General features: G+C 46.5%; 1 long non-coding RNA gene across 1 annotated transcript; it reads left to right on the top strand.

Annotated features, from left to right (window-relative positions):
* Nucleotides 1–3,621: 3,621 nt before the first annotated feature.
* Nucleotides 3,622–13,307, top strand: LOC108710853. Its single transcript, XR_001934815.2, has 6 exons — nucleotides 3,622–8,588; nucleotides 8,680–8,774; nucleotides 9,870–10,260; nucleotides 10,880–10,961; nucleotides 11,062–11,155; nucleotides 12,232–13,307. It is a non-coding gene; the product is annotated as an uncharacterized LOC108710853 (long non-coding RNA).
* The last annotated feature ends 998 nt before the right edge of the window (nucleotides 13,308–14,305 follow it).

The following is a 14,305-nucleotide window of genomic DNA, read 5'->3' on the forward strand; positions in this document are numbered from 1 at the left end:
ATCCGGATCCTAAGTTACCCTTTTGCATTGAGGTGGATGCATCTGAAGTAGGTGCTGGGGCTATTCTATCCCAGAGACCTTCTGCCGATGGGAAATTGCACCCCTGTGCCTTTTTCTCCAGAAAGTTTTCTCCTGCAGAACAAAATGACGATGTAGGGAATCGAGAACTTCTGGCAGTCAAGCTTGCTCTCGAAGAGTGCCGTCACCTCCTAGAGGGTTCTTCAATTCCGGTCACGATTTATACCGATCGTAAGAACTTGGAGTTCATACATTCTCTCAAGAGACTGAATCCTCGTCAGGCCAGGTGGGCCCTGTTCTTCTCCCGCTTTAACTTTGTTCTGACCTATCTTCCTGGCTCCAAGAATCGGAAGGCCGACGGGCTCTCCAGAAGTTTCACTCCGGGCGATCGTCTACCAGAAAGACTTGAACCTATTATTCCCTCCGCCAAGATTCTTGCATCTCTATTTCCCCAATTTGCCGAACAAATCTTGGCCGGACAGTCTTTTGCTCCTCCGGATACCCCCATCGGGATGGCTTTTGTTCCCTCCGAGTTACGTCTTCTTATTCTTCCACAAACCCACTGCTCCAAGCAAGCAGGACACCCTGGTCCTGAAAAGACTCTTGAACTCCTTCGACGTTTAGTCTGGTGGCCGACTATTTGTAAAGATGTCAAAGACTTTGTTGCTGCCTGCACCGTTTGTGGCACATCCAAGCCTAGCCATTCTCGCCCCAGTGGGTTATCACAACCATTGCCTATCCCATCTCGTCCATGGACTCATTTAGCAATGGACTTTATTGTTGAACTTCCCCCCTCTAGTGGAAACACTGGGATCTGGGTGGTGATTGACCGCTTTAGCAAGATGGCCCATTTCATTCCCCTGCGGAAGCGTCCCTCTGCCGTGGAGTTGTCTCAGCTCTTCATCCAGTATATTTTCCGTCTGCATGGTTTTCCTGCGGAAGTGGTCTCTGACAGAGGTTCTCAGTTTACTGCTAAGTTTTGGCGTTCCCTGTGCAAAGATCTGGGTATTACTCTCCAGTTCTCCTCCGCTTATCATCCCCAGACTAATGGAGCAGCTGAACGTGTAAACCAAGCTTTGGAACCTTTCTCGAGGAATCACGTCTCCCTTTGTCAAGATGACTGGTCTGATCTCGTCCCATGGGCGGAATTTGCTCATAACAATGCCTGCCACACTTCCGCTGGAAGGTCCCCGTTCATGTCAGTGTATGGTCAGCATCCTCAGGCCTTCCCCCAGGACTTTGTGTTGTCCGACGTCCCGGCCGCCGATGACCACGCGGCCCGCATGTCTGCTATTTGGGCTGCAACCAAGTCGAACTTGGAGAAGAGCGCTCTGGTTCACAAGACGTTTGCAGATCGTAGACGTAGATCCTCTCCTCCCTCCAAGGTTGTTGATAAAGTCTGGTTGTCTTCCAAGAACATTCGGTCGAAGGTGCCGTCTCCTAAGTTGGGTCCGAGGTTTGTGGGTCCATTCTCCATCTCGGAGGTGATCAATCCTGTGGCCGTCAGACTTCAGCTGCGAATTCCCAACGTGTTTCATGTCTCTCTGGTGAAACCCGCTACCTCCGACCGCTTTTCGGTGAACCCGTCTCCCCCTCCTACTATCTCTGTGGATGGTCAACAAGAATATGAGGTGGAAAAGATCCTTGACTCCAGAATCTCCAGGGGCTCTCTTCGGTACCTCATCAAGTGGAAGGGCTTTGGCCCTGAAGAATGCTCCTGGGAAGGACACTCTGGTGTGCAAGCTTCTCGTCTTGTGAGGGATTTCCACTCCAAATTTCCCCAGAAGCCAAGTCCTGGTGGTCCAGAGGGGGGTCCTGTCACGATCGCCACCCGGAGCAGTCCCAGGAGCTCCGGGCGGCGCGTCCTCCCCTGCCGGCGTCGCTCCCAAAATGGCGGCGCCCGTGGCCGCCACGTGGGTAGCGGCGCCGGCACGATGACATCAGCGCGCCGACGTCGGCGCAAGAACGCCAATGACGTCACAAAGGTGCCAAATTCAAAATAAAAACGCTACCTAGACGCCAGAATGGCGCCCAAGTCTAGGAATACTTTCCCTAAGTGTATCCTGGGTTTCCTGTGAGCTACGATTGCTCATCTTGTTCCTGATTGTTATCTTGACCCTTTGCCTGGACTTTGGACTTTGCTGTTTCTGCCTGCCCGTGAACTCTTGCCTGGATTCTGACTACTCTTTGGATTAATCCTTTGGACGCCTCGACCTTGCTCCCTCAAGAGGGATTCCTCCTCGATCCCGACTACCTCCCTGGAGGGAGCTCCCGGCTCCCTGACACCAAGGTCTTGTATCTCTTTGCGTATGTCAACCGACATTTGTTTAATATCCGCCTGCAGGGTTTGTTTGATAGCCATCGGCGTGATTTTTAGTTCCTCTGTCGGGTTAAGGGTGCCGTGTGCGTCTCGCATGGGATCAGTATCCGGAGCAGCCTGCGATGGATCCAAGATGGCGCCTGCTTTAGGCTGTGAGTCTGTTGCAGCGTGGGAGGTAAAGAACGCAGTAACTGAAGCGTTTGTCTTTTTCGGCCGTGCTTTCGGTTCCATACCGTCGTAGCCAACTTCACCCACGGTACCAGCCTTTCGATCTGGGTCCAAAGTACGGGAAATGGCTTATTGGCTCAGAGTAACACGGAGCTGGTGTCTCAAGCGACCACACTCATCGCTGGCTAGCTCCGTCCCCGACCTCGATACTTTTGAGGCTAACGAGAGGCCTGTGTGCGCTATTGGCCCCTATGAGAGTAGGTCAAGTGTCCACGGGGCCCCGAGGTACGTATGGCTTTTAATAGTGGCTTGGATTGAAGCGCGTCGTTGCTGCCCATCCGGTCCAGTGGCGCCGCCGTATGGCTTTTCAAATTTAGTCGGAGGCTCGGGCGCGGTGCTAGGCCGGGATCTTCGGTGGGGCTGTACTGACCCTAGGGCCTCACAAAAGGGCTGTTTTTGTAGCGTTTGCCCTCTTCTATCTGACCGGACTCTAATTGTGCCGTTGGTCAGGGTCAATCTGGGGAGCTGGACCGAGAGCTCGGTAAAGGCGCGTCTGCACAGTTGGCCAGGCCCCCTAAAGTTTTCCCTTTAAGTTGTCTTTTTAATTTTATAGTTTGCCAAGAAAAGTTTCAAGTTTTCTCTTTAACTTTCAAGTTTTCCCTTTAACTTTCAAGTTTTCCCTTTAACTCTAAAGTTTGCCCTTTAACTTTATAGTTTGCCCAGAAAACTTTCTAGTGATAATGTTTTTAGATTAATATGAATTCACTGTATTTATAGATAGTTTGCTCTTGCATTGTAATTGAGTAACTTTGTTGCTGTTATCTGTTATCTGTTGATAACACAGGAACCAGAGCAGACTGGCAGCAGGGACTAAGGTACATTTATTGGGGGGGCTGTTTATTTTTCTTCCAAAACGCTTACTTCTTCTTTAAATCTATCCAGGCCGACCTCTGACCAATGAACTCCACCCCGCTTGTCATATCCCGGCAATGCCTTCTCCAGATGTTTATGCCTGACCGCCACCCTGCCGGACCACCTAACGAAGGCACTGAGCAATTTGTTCCATTTTATTCTGCTCCTTTCCATTGCCTAAGGATCGGTTTCTGACCGCGCTATCACCGCTCTGGGGAACAATGAACAAATTTAGCCGATATCCGTTTTCATTCATCTCACCGGATTCTTCTGGCTTATTACTCTCGTGTCGTTAGCACTGGCGCGCGACACCAGAACATGGGGGTGCTCCTCTCTTGCTGCCTTTTCCGTGGGTCTGTTAAACAAGGCGGGCCACCGTAGACAAGGAAAAGCAAACCGTTTCACTGTAACCGGACGTTCCGGAAAACCATCCGCACGCCTCTCCTCGGAACCGCGGCTCTCCTTTTCGCCCAATTCCCCAAGGCGCGTCCGACGATCCCTATTTGTTGACTTCCGCCTTATCCAAGATAGACGATGGCAGCCTTCTGTGAAATAACACCCTTGCCACATTACCCGCTTTCCCCTACAACCAACGGGCCCTCGTTGCAATAGCGCAGGATGTACGTAACTTTGAAATCTTCTCGATTCCCATCTGCCAATCCTTTTCCCCACCGCTTTGCTCAGGGCCAAAAGCGCCGCGTCTGTAGCTGCCCAATCCGAAAGGAACGCGATCCATACTCAAGCGGAGTCTTCCCCGCCTTCTGCAAACCCAATCTGAATAGCTTCACAAAGAGGAAGCCGGTGATGGGCGCGCCATCCTCGCGTATAAAGGAGGGGCCCTTAATGTCAGGCCGAGTCGTTAAGAATTGCTGTCCGTTGATGTCTGGGCAAATGGGCCCATTTTTTAGGGCACCTTTGCCCGCTCGGTCGGTTTTGGACCTACTCGGCCACACGTCTACCCTCTGCTCGTTCAGCTCCACGTTTGCCAGACCTCACAGCTCCCCAACTTCGAAAGGGAAGAAAAACGGCCACGCAAACGTTTGGTGGAAATAACGTTTTATACGTTGAAAAACATTTGCCCTAATATGTGAAGCGAACCATCTAACGTGTCAACCTACAAAGGTCTCCTAGAGTCTTGTCGAATGCGACCTCTGTTGAACCCTTTTATCGCCTGCCTGACAAAGGGGTTGGTCAAATGTTCCCTACCCTGTAACTTAAACCGAAAAGCCAAGAGCTGCCTTAATCTTCTCGATCTGCGCCACCGACTTTCCCTGCTCTGCCGTCCATTACACCCACTAAAACATAAGCTCCTGCCTGTCCTGGTGGGAATGTAGACACCCCCCCCCCCAATTGGGCAGCTGCTCGCAATCTTTCCAGACCTTACCGTACGACGCCCACGTGGACCGGGTCACCGACGACCTTCCGATCCGATCGTCCCGAGCCGCCGTGGGAATCGGCGGCTTTTCGATTCTGCCGCCGATGCCGGTTGTCCAAAAGGCTCCCGCTGGAACGGAGAGAAAGAGTCAGCGATCGCATTACGCGCTCCGGGAAGGCGTACTGGCGGGAAAGCTGCATTCGTTTGCAGGGACTATTCACTTCCCATTAAATGTGTCCAGGAACCGGCGCCAACTCAGGAAGTCATCTATCGCTTCTTTTGGTAAGTGCATGTGGTGAGGGGGTGCCACTGGCCCTATCAGCAATTTTCACAGCCTGCGAAAGAATGCCATCACTCGGCAGCCTGCTTAACGGTGACTGACGCTTTTGCGGCTGCCTTGTAATCTATCTGCAGAACTTTTCAATTCACCCAATTTGTCGAACGGCGGGTACCGTTCACCCGGCCGTGTATCGATCTGCAGCTCTGGAAAACCAAGGCAGGTCACGGGCCTCGCCGTTTTTTCCGGCGCTGAAGGGACCCCAAATTTCTCAGTTCCCCTCCCGTAAAGTCTTTGACACGTGCGGCACTTGTTTGAAATTGCGGAGTCCGCACATAGGAAATCATCAAGGTAGCGTAGCAGACCTTTTAAATTGGACCTATTTGGTAGCACCCGTGCTAGAAAAGAGCTATACTTGTCAAAGTAAGAGCACGAGATGATAGAACATCCCGTTGGCAGACCTAGATCCACGTGAAAGAAACCATCCAGAGCACTTCCCAATAGATGATGACAGTCTGGATGAATAGGTAGTACGCGGAACTCCGACGTAATATCTGCTTTGGCTAACCAAGCAACCGCTCTTGTCTTCTCGACTAGCGTCAATGCCCGGTCAAAAGACGCGTAAGATACCGAACAAAGTTCCGGTTTAATATCGTCATTTGCCGACGAGCCTTTTGTGTCGGATAAACGGCGAACGAGGCGGAACTTCCCGGCCTCTTTCTTTGGAACCGCCTCCGACGGAGACACTCTCAAGTCCTCCGACGGAGGGGCTGTAAATAGGCCCGCCGTCCGGCCCGATTCCGCTTCTTTGCAGGGTTTTCTGGTGTACTAGCTCAGGATTTGCAGCTACCGATTGAAGGTTTTCATATACTTCCCCTTGCGATGTAGGTTGGAACGGTATCCTAAATTCCCACCGAAAGCCCTCCTTCGACACTTTAGCATCCCCTAACGTAGCGATCTAGCCGTGGGCGCATTGAAGTTCACTGTCGTAACCAGCGGGTTGGCGCTAGCCTCTGACGAGACCGATTGTCATAAAGCCACCGTGCCGAGCCGCCGTAAACCCTATATGCCTCCCAAATCTTGTCTACGTAGCAAAATAGAGGGGAACAATGTTGGGGGCGTTTCTCACCAATGATATTGGCTAGGGAGCAGAAAGGCCAAAGGCAGTTGCCGAAATTTCTGTGTATCTCGCTATATCATTTGCTCTGCTCCACGATCTCCTTTTTCCAATTCTCCTCCTTTATCTGTACTCCCCGCGGCACTCACTTTTACGGCGCCGGAGAGGGCAGGGGCGGTCCATGTGTGTTAGCGCAGTGGCGCTCTCTGCACCAGAAGTGGTGGATTTTTGTTTGGAAAACCGGAAATTGGGCTTTTTGTTACCGGGAGCGGCATTTTTGCTGCCCCCGGCGACCAGGGGGGCGCTGGCGCCTGAGGAGAGTGTCTCAACTCGCCTCGTCGGCGGAGCGCCCCTTCCCATCCGCTACAGTCCAAAAACTTTGATCAAAAGATATAAGTCCCGAGGCTTTTTATTTGTAAAAACAAAATGTTTAGTTCTAGTCGCATCCAAAAGTATGATACATACTGACCCCGCTCGGCCCACCTTACGCGTTCCGTACCCTCCGGCACTTAGTCGTAGGTGTCTCTGTTAACAGCGTGTTCCGTCCGGAATTGAAACCCTGTTACTCCCTCCCGTTTTACTCTAAAACCAATTTAAAATCAGAGGGGATTAACTGTGTTTTCTTAATATAAACCCAAAAGCGCTGTGTTGGGCATTTGTATCCTATCTCGTGTATCGTGCGTTCCAAGTTAAAGTCACTTATTCATTCTAACAATGTAAATCAAACACTTGTATAGCATGTTATGTTCAAGATGTTTAAAATGATCCAACTCAATTGACATCAATCACTTTGTACCTATTATTGACTCTAAAAGCCGCCAGGGAGTTGTTGAATATTTTCTAATAAAGATATTAGGAAGAATTCCAGTAAATCTTTGTTCTGTCTAATTCAGATCTAGCAGGTAACATCCAACTCCTAATTGAGTCCTAAGGGCAAACGTGTCCCCAAATGGAAAATCTAAAACACCTCTCTCCTTTCTTAAATGGTCTCCCCCTGTCCCCCTCAATTTGACTCTCTCTATCCCTTGAATGGAGAAGACATCTCTATCTTTTCCATGACATGTTACAAAGTGTCTAGTAATATGACTCATTTCTGCTGTTTGTGGTTTTTGGATCTGACTCGTGCGCTCTCTAGCCCTTTCCTTCAATTTCCTCGTCATGCAGCCCACGTCGTGCTTCTGGTACTTCAAACGTGTCATGAAATAGATGATTAAAGCTGGAATGACTTCAGGGGTGAGCTGCTCAGCAGTCCACTGCTTTTTTGGTTCCACTTGACTATTGCGGCCCGTCCGCAGGAGCGATTCTTGCCATTATGACGCCCCCAGGCAATCTTATTTTGCCGGCCCAAACCTCCCCACGGCACTCGCCTTTACGGCGCCGGAGAGGGCAGGGGCGGTCCACGCCGCTTAGTGTACAGAGAGCAATTGCGCTCTCTGCACTAGAAGAGCCGAATTTGTGGGTGGCAAACGGGAAATGTGGCTATTTGTTACCGGGAGCAGCCGGCGACCGGCAGGGCGTTGCCGCCTGAGGCGAGTGACTCGACTGGCCTCGTTGGTGGATCGCCCCTGCGCATCCGCTACGGTCACCTCCTAAGCTGCCCCGACGGGTGGCCTGCTTCCCGACAGGCTCATCCTCTTTTGTTGTAATGGCTGGTTAATTCCCCTTTCTTCCCCTTATCCCCAGGCCCTGGGCACTCCTTCTGAGGGCTCCCAACTTTCCCACCTCCCTAGTAATTCCCTTAGCCCTGACAGCAATCTCTGTGTGTCACGCATCCCTGGGACAATTCTGGAGCGCCGACTGTCTGACCCGCGTAAGGCACCTTCGGTTGCGCCGTTCACTGCCGGCCGCGGGCCGACTGCCTCCCGCTCCACCGACCGATTGTGCTGGCCGGTCCACGACGATGACTCCATTGCCGCGGTGCTGGTGTCGGTGTCGACATTGTCTCCTCTCTGTCCTGGGTTCCTAAGGGGGGGGGATAAGCAAACAGTAGAAATAGCACACTCACAGACAGGGGAACACTCTGTCCTCCCTGCCTGCTCTCTCTGCGATGCTTGCTGCCACCTCTGCTGAATCTGCTTCCAGACCTGGTTTGATCCCTAGGTCTGCTCTCACTCTCACTTGTCTACAGTGCGTGTACAGTGCGATTCTCCAGATACATTGTTCCCTGCTGCCCTATTTGGTTGCGTGTGCCTCTGCTGGGGGCTTTGCTGACAGAGCTGCTCCTCCACTAGCCTTGTCTCTGAACGCTTGTGGCTCAGCAGAGCGCTTCTTCCTTGCTGCAACCTGCTTCTGTCTGCTTTGGGCTGTGTCTGATCCCTCTCACTGCTGCTGATCCTTTGTTTTTGTTACGGCGGCTGGTCATTGTCATTTAGAGGCACGTCTTTGATCTGCGCCATTCCGGGTAAAACACTGTAACCTATGTAATCCCCGAGGTAAGAGTGAATTTGCGTCGGTTCAAAATGCTAAACTTCTTTTGGCTTTTATATTTTCAGCTAGAAGAGGTTTCTATGTAACGATGGGAGGTGCCGAGCGTTAGCTGTGCCGTAAAGAGTTTTCGTGAGCTATGGATGCAAAAATAGGAACAAAGGTACGTTCATTACTTTTGGCCCAAAATGTTTTTGGCCTTTTTCTTTTCTTTGTGCTGAGATTGTAGCATAAATCCAAGAAAAAGGCCAAATATTTTTGCAGAAGTATTGAAGTGAGCGTGCTTTTGTTGTTTTGTTGTGTGTGTAGAAAACGGGATTGTGGCCTCTCTCACCTCTATTTATGACCAAACCCTTTATCTCTGTATTCCATTTTCCTACAATCTCCATAATGGCAAGCATCCAATCCATAGTACAATCCTAGTTGTCCCTCAGTTGTGCTAGTCTTTGCTTTGCCTGTCCTAGGGTGGTTCTATAGGCTTGCGGTGGGAAGCTAGTTTGTCCCTTGTTGAAATGGGCATGTGTAGTACTGTGGCAAAGTCTTAGCGCTGCTGTAACAAATCAAATCTAAAAAACCATTATGAATAGTTTACTGTTTTGATTCAGGGGAAGGCCAAAAACATTGTTTGAATCTAGTGCCAATTCTGGTGGAAGAAGGTCAAAAAAGGAGTTTTTGTCCCCAGTGCCAATTCTGAAACTTTTCATGGCTCCAACATTTGACATGGATTTAACATGAATAAGGTTATGCAGGCTCTCGTGTTTATTCTATGTAACAGTACGGAAGACCATCACTTACCTGTCGTTATGGGAAAATATCTATATTTGGTTATTTCTATATAATGCGAGAACATAATGAAGAGAAATTCCTGACATTTTACAAAGGATGTAAAAAAAGGAGAGCGAGCGGGTGGGATCTTTTGACTTCACATCCCTCTTTTTCTCCAGCCCAGCTTTCTCCTTTCTTAAGTCAATCTCCGTTATATCTGATTTGTTTTAGTCTTTATACATAAACCAGCGTCATTTGGCTGATGGTTATCTGGATCTTTTGTCATTCAGCCTTTGTGTTTGTATCTCCTGGGCTTTCATTTACAAGGGGATTCTAGGAGGCAGAAATGGTGTCAAATGGCTGCATTTTTTTAGTTTTTTCTTAGCTTTGATGGTTTTAAAAATGTCTTTTCTAAAGGAACATGTGTAGCGCACTTGATGTTTGCACTTGTAAGACTGCTGGGTAATGTAGTTCACTGTCTCTTCCACTACAGAGGAATTTGTTAATGCTTCAGCCTGCAGGAAGGAAGGGACTTTCTTTAGCCAATGATAAAGGAGACAGTTTGGGCCCTGCCCTCACAGTCAGCAACAGGAAGAGGAAGGGGTGTGGAACAGGAAGAGGAGGAGAAATCAGCCAGCATGGAGAGATGTGTTTGGAGATGTAGAGAATGGGTTTTTGTGCTCCAGCCTGCGACCAGCCAGAGAGAGACTGCTATTAACTTGCAAGGGGAGAACACTGCAGTGTGCAGCCTGTTTGAAGCTGTGTGCGGCTGTTTACCGGAGGAAGTTTTGTTGTCTGCTTTCACTGTGATCCAGGAGTACAACGGTCAGCCATCTTGATAAGGAGAAAGCCACAGTGTGGAGAGAAGCGAGGTTTCTTGTGTGGTCAGTTGAAGTAACATTGGGAGTTTTATGAACAGACATTATTATTATTTTTCCATTTATACACCTTAGCAAGCACACATGGCCATTTGTTTTATTGTGGTTACACTCAGAGAGATCATCCAGTTGCACAGTTTAGCAGCAATCTAAGGTGGAATTTGCCATTCGTTTAGACCGCTGTGCTATTTGCAGCTCAGCCAGTATTTTGAACTCCGTAAGGGCCCCTCCCCATCAATACACAATGGTTTTGGGTCTTGAAGGTTTTTACAGGGGGCTGTTTTTGTTCAATGGTTCAAGTTACTGCAGTGTTTCCTTAATCGTCATTGTGTTTAATTTGTAACTAATCTTGTTTTTCAGCTGCTTTAATCAAGTCCTTTTTTGCACTGCCATTTTGTGTCTTGTTACTGGGGGCCTTGGGGGAGGGACTCATCTGGTTTTGGAAAAGAGATTCATATACTTATGGTAACAACTATGGATGCACTACACACAGTACTCTGCTTTGATTGTTGGGAATGTTTGTTTGAAAATTTTACTTTTTTGCATTTTGAATGAAAAGCTGTTTGTATCTTTGTTTTGGATGTATGTTTAATGTTGTTTTGATTCTATTATTTTATTGTTTTAGCGTCCTTTCCTCCCGGAAGGTGAAGTGAACTCTCCGGTGTCTGCGTCCCCCTTTCGGAGAAAGAAAGAAAAGGATTTTTCAGGTGAGACTAAAATTCATCTATTACCCCTGTAATGGCTGAGGTGAGAGGGAATTTTCGTAGGTAACTAATTAGCAACTTCTTTCTGCTTTTCTATCTTCAGATAGAAGAGGTTTCTATGCAACGATGGGAGTTGCTGAGCGTTAGCGCCGCCGTAAAGAGTTTCCGTGAGCTACGGGCAAAAATAGGAACAAAAGGTACGTTGGCTGCTTCTGGGCAAAAATGTTTATTGGTTTTTCTTTTATTTCTGCTGAGATTGCAGCCTAAATGAAAGAAAAAGGCTAAATATTTTAGCTGAAGCATTGAATTGAGTTGAGTTTTTATTTTTTTGGTGTGTAGAAATTGGATGTTTGCCTCTCTCACCTCTATTTTTGACTTTAGGCAAACCCATTATCGCTGCATTCCATTTTGCTACAATCCCCATAGCGGCAAGCGTTCAACCGACAGTAGAATCCTAGTTGTCCCTCAGTTGCTTTGCCTGTCCTAGGGTGGTTCTATAGGCTTGCGGTGGGAAGCTAGTTTGTCCCTTGTTTAAATGGGCATGTGCAGTACTGTGGCAAAGTCTTAGTGATGCTGTAAGAAATTAGATTCCAAAAAGCTTTTGATTGAGGGGAAGGCCAAAAATCTCATTTAAATCTAGTGCCAATCATGGTGGAAGAGTGTTGAAAAACATTTCCTGGCTCAAATATTTGACATTGATTGTAGACGAATAACACTATGTGGGCTTTTGTGTTGATTCTATGTAAAGGTATGGAAGACTGTCACTTTGCAGTCTTCCTAGGAAAAGATGGACATTTGGTTATTCATATATAATGTGATAATGTAAAGAAGAGAAACTGTAGACATTTTACAAAGTAGGTAAAAATGGAGAGGGAGCGGGTGGGATCTTTTGACCTGGTCAGAAGATAAGGAACGTTTTTTTTTTGATGGACTTGACATCCCTTTTTTTCTGCAACCTCTCCCCCCCCCAGCCCAGCTTTCTCCTCTCTTGAGTTAATTTGAGCTACATGTGATTTATGTTTGTCTTTTTACATCAAGCAGTGTCCTTTGGTTGCTGGTTATCTGGGTCATTTGTACTTTTTGTTTGTAGCTGGCAGGCTTTGATTTCTGAGGGGATTCCCGGAGGCAGAATTGGTGTGAAATAGATTGAATGTTTTTTCTTAGCTTTGATGTTTTCAAAAATGTCATTTTTAAAGGAACATGTGTAGCACATTTGATGTTTGTACTTGTAAGACTGCTGGGTAATGTAGTTCACTTGTGTCTTCTGCTTTAGGGAGCTTGTTAATACTTCAGCAGGAAGGAACTTTCTACAGCCAATGATAAAGGAGAAAGTCTGGGCCCTGCTCTCACAGCCAGCAACAGGAGGAGAGACAAGTCAGCATGGAGAGGGGCGTCTGGAGATGTAGAGAATGGGTTTTTGTGTTCCAGCCAGAGAGACTGCAGTTGCACAGCAACCTAAGGTGGAATTTGCCATTCATTTAGATTGCTGTGCTATTTGTAGCTCAGCCAGAACTTTCAACTTAGTAAGGGCCACCTCCCCCTATCAGTACACAATGGTTTTTGGTCTTGTGTAGATACTGGGGTTTTAAAGTTTTTACAAGGAGTTGTTTTTGTTCAGGTTACTGAATTGTGTTTAATTTGTATTTAATCCTCTTTTTCAACTGTTGTAATAGTTATTTTGTGCTTGTTGCAGTGCCATTTTGTCTAGTTACTGGGGCTTTGGGAAAGGAGACTCATATATTTCCACCAACAACTATGGATGCACTATACACATTGAAAATTCCACTTTTTAAGTATGAAAAGCTGTTTGTTTGTATCTTTGTATTGGATGTACATTGAATGTTTTTCTTTAATTATAGACTAATTAGTACTGGCTAATGATTATTTTAATTTTTTTTTTTTTACTTGGTGGTAGTTTGCTTGTAATGATGTTTACTGGGTCACAGAGTTGGAAATGTTAGCTTTCTTTGGTGTTTGATATAGTTGGTTGCTGTTTTTGTGGTTTAAAAATCTTGGCCTTTATAACATTTTCTACACTTTGTCATTAACTTAATCTGATGAAACATTTGGAATGTTATGTGTAGGTATATCTTTGGTTTTGAATTGACTTTTAAGGTTAAACTCAGAGAGATCATGCAGTTGCACAGCCAGTACTTTCAACTCAGTAAGGGCCACCTCCCCTATCAGTACACAATGGTTTTGGGTCTTGTGTAGACCCTGGGGTTTGAAGGTTTTTACAGGGTTCTGTTTTTGTTAGTTACTGCAGTGTTTGTTGAATCCTAATTTTGTTTAATTTGCAATTAATCCTCTTTTTCAACTGTTCTAATAAAGTCATTTTGTGCACTGCCATTTTGTGTCTGGTTACTGGGGGCCTTGGGGGAGGGACTCACCTGGTTCTGGAAAGGAGATTCATATCTACTTTTGCTTAAAACTATGGATGCACTACACACACAGTACTCTGCTTTGATTGTTGGGAATGTTTGATTGAAAATTGTACTTTTTTGCATTTTGAATGAAAAGCTGTTTGTATCTTTGTTTTGGATGTATGTTTAAGTTGTTTCTATTTTTTTTATTTTTTTTTATTGTTTGTGTGTCCTTTCCTCGCGGAAGGTGAAGCGAACCCTCCGGTGCCTGTGTCCCTCTTTTGATGAAGAGAGAAAAGGATTTTTCAGGTGAGACTAAAATTCATCTATTACCCATGTAGTGCCTGAGGTGAGACCGAATTTCCATGGGTAACTAATTAGAAACTTTTTTCTGCTTTTCTATCTTCAGATAGAATAGGTTTCTATGCAACGATGGGAGTTGCTGAGCGTTAGCGCCACCGTAAAGAGTTTCCTTGATCTAGGTCCAAAAATAGGAATAAAAGGGACATTGTCTGCTTCTGGTCCAAAATGTTTTTTGGTTTTTCTTTTATTTCTGCTGAGATTGCAGCCTAAATGAAAGAAAAAGGCTAAATATTTTTGCCGAAGCATTGATTATTATTTTTTGGGTGTGTAGAAATTGGATGTTTGCCTCTCTCAACTCTATTTTTGAATTAAGGCAAACCCATTATTGCTGCATTCCATTTTGCTACAATCCCCATAGTGGCAAGCATTAAACCGACAGTAGAATCCTAGTTGTCCCTCAGTTGCTTTGCCTGTCCTAGGGTGGTTCTATAGGCTTGTGGTGGGAAGCTAACACTTTAACTTTAACTTTAACTTTAACTTTAACTTTAACTTTAACTTTAACTTTAACTTTAACTTTAACTTTAACTTTAACTTTAACTTTAACTTTAACTTTAACTTTAACTTTAACTTTAACTTTAACTTTAACTTTAACTTTAACTTTAACTTTAACTTTAACTTTAA

This window comes from Xenopus laevis, chromosome 3L (assembly GCF_017654675.1).
Source record: "Xenopus laevis strain J_2021 chromosome 3L, Xenopus_laevis_v10.1, whole genome shotgun sequence".
Taxonomy (NCBI): Eukaryota; Metazoa; Chordata; class Amphibia; order Anura; family Pipidae; genus Xenopus; species Xenopus laevis.